The following is a 7620-nucleotide window of genomic DNA, read 5'->3' on the forward strand; positions in this document are numbered from 1 at the left end:
AGCCAAGAAATTTGGAATACGGCTACCCTACCAATGGACTGGAAGAGATGCATGTTTGTGCACTTTCCCAACAAGGATGATCCAACAGAATGTGGACATTATCAAACAATATCATTAATAAAACACACAAGTAAAATTTTGCTGAAGTTCATTCAAATGCAGTTAGAGCAGTACATGGACAGGGTACTGCCAGAAATTCAAGCCAAATTCACAAGAGGATGTGGAACCAGGGATATCATTGCTGATGTCAGTTCAATTCTGGCTGAAAGCAGAGAATACCAGATAGATGTTTACCTGTGTTTTATTGACTATGTTAAGGCATTTTTCTACGTGGATCATAAATTATGGATAACATTGCGGAGAATGAGAATTCTGGAACACTTAATTGTGCTCATGAGGAATCTGTACATGGATCAAGACGCAGTCATTCAAACAGAACAAGGGAATACTGCATGGTTTAAAGTCAGGAAAGGTGTGTGCCAGGGTATCCTTTTATCATACCTATTCAATCTGTATGCTGAACAAATAATCCGAGAGGCTGGGCTATATGAAGAAGAAGGGGGCATCAGGATCAGAGGAAGACTCATTAACAACCTGTGTTATGCAGATAGCACAACCTTGCTTGCTGAAGGTGAAGAGGACTTGAAGCACTTACCGATGAAGGTTAAAGACTACAGCCTTCAATATGGATTACACCTCAACATAAAGAAAACAAAAATCCTCACAACTGGACCAATAAACAACATTGTGATAAGTGCATAAAAGATTGAGGTTGTCAATGATTTCATTTTACTTGGATCCATAATTAACAGCCATGGAAGCAGCAGTCGAGAAATCAAAAGATGCATTGCATGGGGCAAGTCGACTGCCAGAGACCTCTTTAAAGTGTTAAAAAGCAAAGATGTCACCTCGAGGACTAAGGTGCACCTGACTCAAGCCATGGTGTTCTCAACTGCCTCATATGCATACGAAAGCTGGACAATGAATATGGAAGACTGAAGAAATGACAGTTTTGAATTGTGGTGTTGGAGAAGAATATTGAATATACCATGGACTGCCAAAAGAACAACAACAACAAAAAATCTGTCTTGGAAGAAGCACAACCAGAGTGCTTCTTAGAAGCAAGGATGGTGAGGCTTTCTCTCACATTCTTTGGACATTTTATCAGGAGGGACTGAACCCTGGAGAAGGGCATCATGCTTGATCAAGTAGAGGGCCAGTGAAAAAGAGGAAGACCCTCAATGAGATGGATTGACACAGTGACCGCAACCGTGGGCTCAAGCCTAGCAACAATTGTGAGGATGGCGCAGGGCTGGGCAGTTTTTCATTCTGTTGTACATAGGGTTGCCATGAGTCAGAAACGACTTTACAGAACTTAAGAACAACGGGGTACAACAGTGATAAAACTATACTATTGAATACTTTGAAAATGCCAGATTATAAGGTGGAAATGATCAACTTTGAAATTTCATAGAATCCAACCTAATAGAAAAACATCAAAGAAAATGATAAATACAGAATTCAGGATAGTAGTTATCACTAGATATAGGAAGGGTGATGTGATTAGCTGTTCTAATGGTATCTACGTGATGGTAATGCTTTCTTTCTTAACCTAGTGATGAGTATATGTGTTTTTACTAGATTGCTACACTGTAAGAACTACAGATACATTTTATATACTACATTATATATAATGTTTTTTAATTAAAATAAACAACAAAACTTACACCATCTCAATAATTTCTGTATGTACAGTTCAGTGACATTGATTACATTTTTCAAGTTGTGCAACCATTCTCTGTATCCTTTTCCAGTTTATTCCACCACCTTTAACATAAATTTAACAGGCTGCTAAGCAAAACTTTCCCCTTCCCCTTCATGCCTGGTATCAACTAATAATTCTTCCTTTTCTGTATATTTGCTTGTTTCATATACATGAGATCATACAGTATTTGTCTTTTTACAATTGACTCATTCTGCTCAACATGGTGTTTTCAAGATTCATCCATATAATGGCATGCGTCAAAACTTCATTTCTCTTTATGGCTGAGTCATAGTCCACTTTATGGGTATATCCCATTTGGTTTATCCATTCATCTGTTGATAGACATTTTGTTTTTTTCCACCTTTCGGCTATTGTGAAAAGTGCTGCAATGAACCTTGGTGTACAGTTTATATAGACATCATACCAAGTAAAGTTGAGGAAAGTCCTTTTATATTCTATATTACAAATACATTCTCCCATGTTCTTCTAATATTAGTGCCTCCCTTCTCAGACTTCAGAGTTCATAAGAATTTCCAGAAGTGTTTATTTAAGCATCTCATCCTTCAGGCATCTCCCCAGAGATTCAAAGTCAGTATTTTTTTGGATAATGTCCATGACCCTGCAGTATGAACAAGGGTCTCAGGTGATGCATGCCTGAAGGTGCTCTATGGATGTCCATGGAGGAAGGTCTACACTAGAACATACCTTGAGTCAGGGTAGGGATTAGTCCTCCAGCTTGCTGAAAACAATCTCCTCTTTTGCCCCAGTGATGACCAGAATAGAAGGCTCTCAAGAGCTTCTTGATTCTCCTACAAGACCTTCATTATTCTCCTCCCACACCCTTAGAGATGATTCTCACTGATGGCCCCCCTTTTTGTGTGTGTGCGTTTGTGGAAAATGTGATCTCCCTAGCCCTGCCAACTTCCCTTTTCTCCCACCATATTCACAACTCCTTTTCAAAGTAAAGTTCTTCTTCAAAGAAAAACTGTTTTCTTCCCGAAGAAACATTAAAAGGTTTTCTTGAGAGACCTAAGACTACAGCCAACCCTCTAAGACATCAGCAATGTGTTATTATTCAACTATGTTTCTGTGTGTAGCTTCCACATGAGTAAGAACACAGCAAGATGAGATGACTAAGTAGAAAAGAAAAAATTCAGATGTATTCTTATCAATAAATCAGCGAGAAGGAATTGAAGCAAAAAAGTACAAGAGAAAGATTATCAAACTTTACAATGCCTACCCTACTCACTTGATTATGTTACTCAGATTTTGTTGTTGTTTCTGTTAGGTACCTTCGAGTTGGTTCTGACTCATAGCAACCCTATGTTCAACAGAACAAAACACTGCCCAGTCCTGAGGCATCCTCAAGATCATTGTTATGCTTGAGGCCATTGTTGCAGCCACTGTGTCAATCCATCTCATTAAGGGTCTTCCTCCCTTTCACTGGCCCTCTACTTTACCAACCATGATGTCCTTGCTGATAAGGTGTACAAAGTATGTGAGATGAAGTCTCACCATCCTCAATCCTAAGGAACATTCTGGCTGTACTTCTTCCAAGACAGATTTGTTCCTTCTTTTGGCAGTCCATGGTATATTCAACATTCCTCGCCAACACCATAACTCAAAGGCATTAATTCTTCAGTCTTCCTTACTCAGAGTTCAGCTTTTGCATGTCTATGAGGTGATTGAAAACACTATGGCTTGGGTCAGGTCCACCTTAGTCCTTAAAGTGATATCTTTGCTTTTTAACAGTTTAAAGAGGTCCTTTGCAGCACATTTGCCCAATGCAAAATGTCTGTTGATTTCTTGACTGCTTGTGGATTCAAGTAAAATGAAATCCTTGACAACCTCAAACTTTTCTCCGTTTGTCATTCTGTTGTTTATTGTTACATTTGTGAGGATTTTTGTTTTCTTTATGTTGAGGTGTAATCCATACTGAAGCCCATAGCCTTTGATCTCCCTCAGTAAGTGCTTCAAGTCCTTTTCACTTTAAAAAAACAAGGTTGTGTCACCCCTGCATATCGCAGGCTCTTAAAGAGACTTCCTCCAATCCTGATGCCCAGTTCTTCATATACTCCAGCTTCCTGGAATATTTGCTGAGCATACAGATCGAATAAGTATGATGAAAAGCTATAACCCTGATGCCCACCTTTCCTGACTTTAAAACTTGAAGTATCCCCTTGTAATGTTTGAATCACTGCCTCTTATACGTGTACAGATTCCTCATCACCACAATTAACTGTCCTGAAATTCCAGTTCTTCACAATGTTATCAATAATGTGTGATGATCCACACAATAGAATGCCTTTGCGTAGTCCATAAAACACAGGTAAACCTCCTTAGGATATTCTCTGCTTTCAGCCAGGATCCATTTGACATCAGCAATGACATCCCCAGTTCTATGTCCTCTTCCGCATCCAGCCTGAATTTCCGGCAGTTCCCTGTCAATATGCTGGTGTAGCTGCTTTGGAATGATCTTCAGCAAAATTTTACTTATGTGTGATATTAATGACATTGTTTGATAATTTCCGCATTCTGTGGGATCACCTTCCTTGGAAATAGGCATAAATATGGATCTCTTCCAGGCGGTTGGCCAGGTAGCTGTCCTCCAAATTTCTTGGTGTAGACGAGTGAGCACTTCCACCACTGCATCCATGTGTTGAAACATCTCAGCTGGTATTCCGTCAGTTCCTGGAGCCTTGATTTTCACCAGTGCCTTCAGTGCTGCTTGAACTCTTCCTTCAGTATCATCGATTGTTGATTAAGAAACGGTGGTTATTCAGATTAGAGGAATAAAAGCTGCTGAGAATTATTACAATGAGGGTAAACAAATACAACCACTGGAGCAAGTGGTAAAAATATGTGAGAGCCAAATGATTAGAATACTTATGAATACAGACAAGACATGGACTACAATGACCATTTAAAGCTTTATTGAACATTTACCATTGTGCCAGGCATTTTTGGTAGGTACTCCTTTTGGTCATAGGGGTTAACATCCCAGCAGGAATTATACTTCAAATCGTCAGTCTAAGGTTCTCATGGTAATTTTTTTTTTCCCCACACCAGGAATTAGATTAAGTAGGGGCCTGTGATTCTATTCTCGGTAATGAGATGGGAAGGAACGTCACTTGATGACTCCATGGAAACACGTGCGTTAATATAAGATCCAGGGAAGGACAGTAAGGATTCTCTCTCTGGGCGTCACGTGTGGATATGACACCTGCATTTGTTGTAGTAATCAGGAGACCACAAGGGGAAAAAGTTCTAGGATGAAGCCACTTATGGGAGACTAAATAAAGTATTTCTGTCCTGTTCTTGTGCCTTCTCTACCTCTGAAGTCTGTTCCTTATAATGAAAAATAACTTTATGGTTTGAGCATATTAGAGTCAGAGTTTATATTTTCTTATTAGAACTGAAAGCTTCCACACTTAGGAAGCTCAAATATCTCAAAATTATCTCAAGCCAATTGAGATAACCTAACTAGGCATTTCTGTAGATGTAAGTATTGTGGATACTGATGCTGCTTTGAACAAATACGGCTTACCAGTGATATGTCTCAGTAATTACTAAATTGGGACATGAAAAAAGAGCTCTCTTGCCTCACAGGCAGGCTAAGTCTGGATTTCCAATCGCATTTCTCTATTCATAGAATCAGGCTGAATCTAGTGTCTAGCTATGACCACAACTCTGTTTACATAATTTCCCTGCCCTATCCACGTTCTCCTGTTTTCCTTCTTTCCTAGACCACTGCCCCAAAAATCGTGTAATAAGAACACCTGCCTCAGGCTCTGCTTTTATGGCACCTGACCAAAAAAAAAAAACTGAGCTTAGAGAGTTTACCAAACAGCACAGAGCTACATAAAGAGAAAAGCCAAGTTTCAACTTCAAGTTGAAACGTGTTGTTGTTGTTAGGTGCCATCGAGTCAGTTATGCACAACAAATAAAATACTGCCTGGTCCTGCACAACCATCACAATTATTGCTATGTTTGAGCCCACTGTTATAGCCACTGTGTAAATCCATCTCATTGAAGGTGTTCCTCTTTTTCACAGACCCTACTGGAAACCCTGATGGCATAGATGTTAAGTGCTATGGCTGCACTTCTTCCAAACAGATTTGTTCATTTTCTGGTAGCCCATGGTGTATTCAATATTCTTCACCATCACCACAATTCAAAGGCATCAATTCTTTTTCAGTCTTCCTTATTTATTGTCCAGCTTTGGCATGCATATGAGGTGATTGAAAATACTCTAGCTTGGATCAGGTATACCTTAGTCCTCAAAGTGACATCTTTGCTTTTTAACACTTTAAAGAAGTCTTTTACAGAAGAATTCCCCAATGCAATATGTCATTTGATTTCTTGACTGCTGCTTCCATAGGCGTTGATTGTGGATCCAAGTAAAATGAAATTATTGACGACTTCAGTATTTTCTCACTCATCATGAATAAGTTGAAATGTACATAGCCATTATGTTATCTAATCATTTTAGAAGAAGTTGCTCACGAAACAGTAAGACATCCTTGATCAGCAGTATTCTTTCCAATTTGACCCATCCTAGAGCCCAAAACAGGTGACACAATCACTAAAATGACAGTATTCTACTGATGAATGTCCTCAAGGGTCCCCTTATGTCTCTGTTCCTCAGGCTGTAGATAAAAGGATTCATCATTTGAGGGACCACACTGTACATCACTGAGGCTACTGCTATCTTCCTGGGAGAATGTGTAAACGCAGAACTGATGTACACGCCAAAGATTGTTCCATATAATAAGGACAACTGAAAGGTGAGACCCGCAGGTGGAAAAAGCTTTATATTTTGCACCCACTGATGGCATTCTCAAAACAGAGGAGAAAATTCGAGTGTAAGAGAAAATGATTCCAGAGAGAGGAACACCACCCCATACAGTAGCCACAAAATACACTAGGATGTAATTGATGCGGGTATCAGAACAGGCGAGCTTGAGAATCTGAGCAAGTTCACAGGAGAAATGAGGGATTTCCAGGTCTATGCAGAAGGACAAATGCAGCACCAACAGACTGTGAAGTAGGGCGTTCACAATGCTAGTTAGTAAGGAGAGTAGGGAGAGCAAGCCACAGCAGTGGAGGTTCATGATGATGGTGTACCTCAGTGGGTGGCAGATGGCCACATAGCGGTCATAGGCCATTACTGCAAGGAGACAATTTTCCGAACCAGTAAATATCATTACAAAACAGGCCTGGGTCAGGCAGCCTGCGTAAGTGATGATTTGATTCTGTGCTTGGATGTTCACCAGCATGTTCGGGATTGTGGTTGTGCTGAAACAGATATCAACGAAGGAGAGGTTGGAAAGAAAGAAGTACATGGGGTTGTGGAGGTGGGAGTCAGAGCTGACAACCAGAACAATGAGTAGGTTTCCCAGGAGGGTGGCCAGGTACATAGATACAAACAAACTGAATAAGACAGGCTGCAGTTCTGGATCCTCTGTAAGTCCCAGAAGAAGAAATTCTGAAACATCTGTTTGGTTTCTAGGTTCCATATTGTTGGTGAATCTGATGGAAAAGATGGGATGACAGATAATCAAATGTGTGGCTCCTGGATGCCCAGCAAGAGCATCACCTGGGATCTTTTCAGAAATATAAGTTTTTCAAACTCACTCCGGACTGACTGATGATGAACTCTGGGATGAAGATTAGCCATTTGTGTTTCAAAAAGTCTTCCATGTATTTTGATGTATGCTAAAGTTTGAAAACCACCCCTGGTACAGTGTTCAGCATATGGGGCCCTCACAATGACATGTCCTATTGTGATTGTGTGTGTGTGTGTGTGTGTCATGGATTAAATCATATTCCCTAAAAAATGTGTGTATCAATTT

The 7620-nt window shown here is 40.0% G+C and overlaps 1 pseudogene; it reads right to left on the reverse strand.

Moving 5' to 3' along the window:
* Window positions 1-6350: 6350 nt before the first annotated feature.
* LOC126074066 (olfactory receptor 7G2-like) lies at window positions 6351-7338 on the reverse strand (annotated as a pseudogene).
* Between the last annotated feature and the right edge of the window lie 282 nt (window positions 7339-7620).

The sequence above is a fragment of the Elephas maximus genome, chromosome 3 (assembly GCF_024166365.1).
Source record: "Elephas maximus indicus isolate mEleMax1 chromosome 3, mEleMax1 primary haplotype, whole genome shotgun sequence".
NCBI lineage: Eukaryota > Metazoa > Chordata > Mammalia > Proboscidea > Elephantidae > Elephas > Elephas maximus.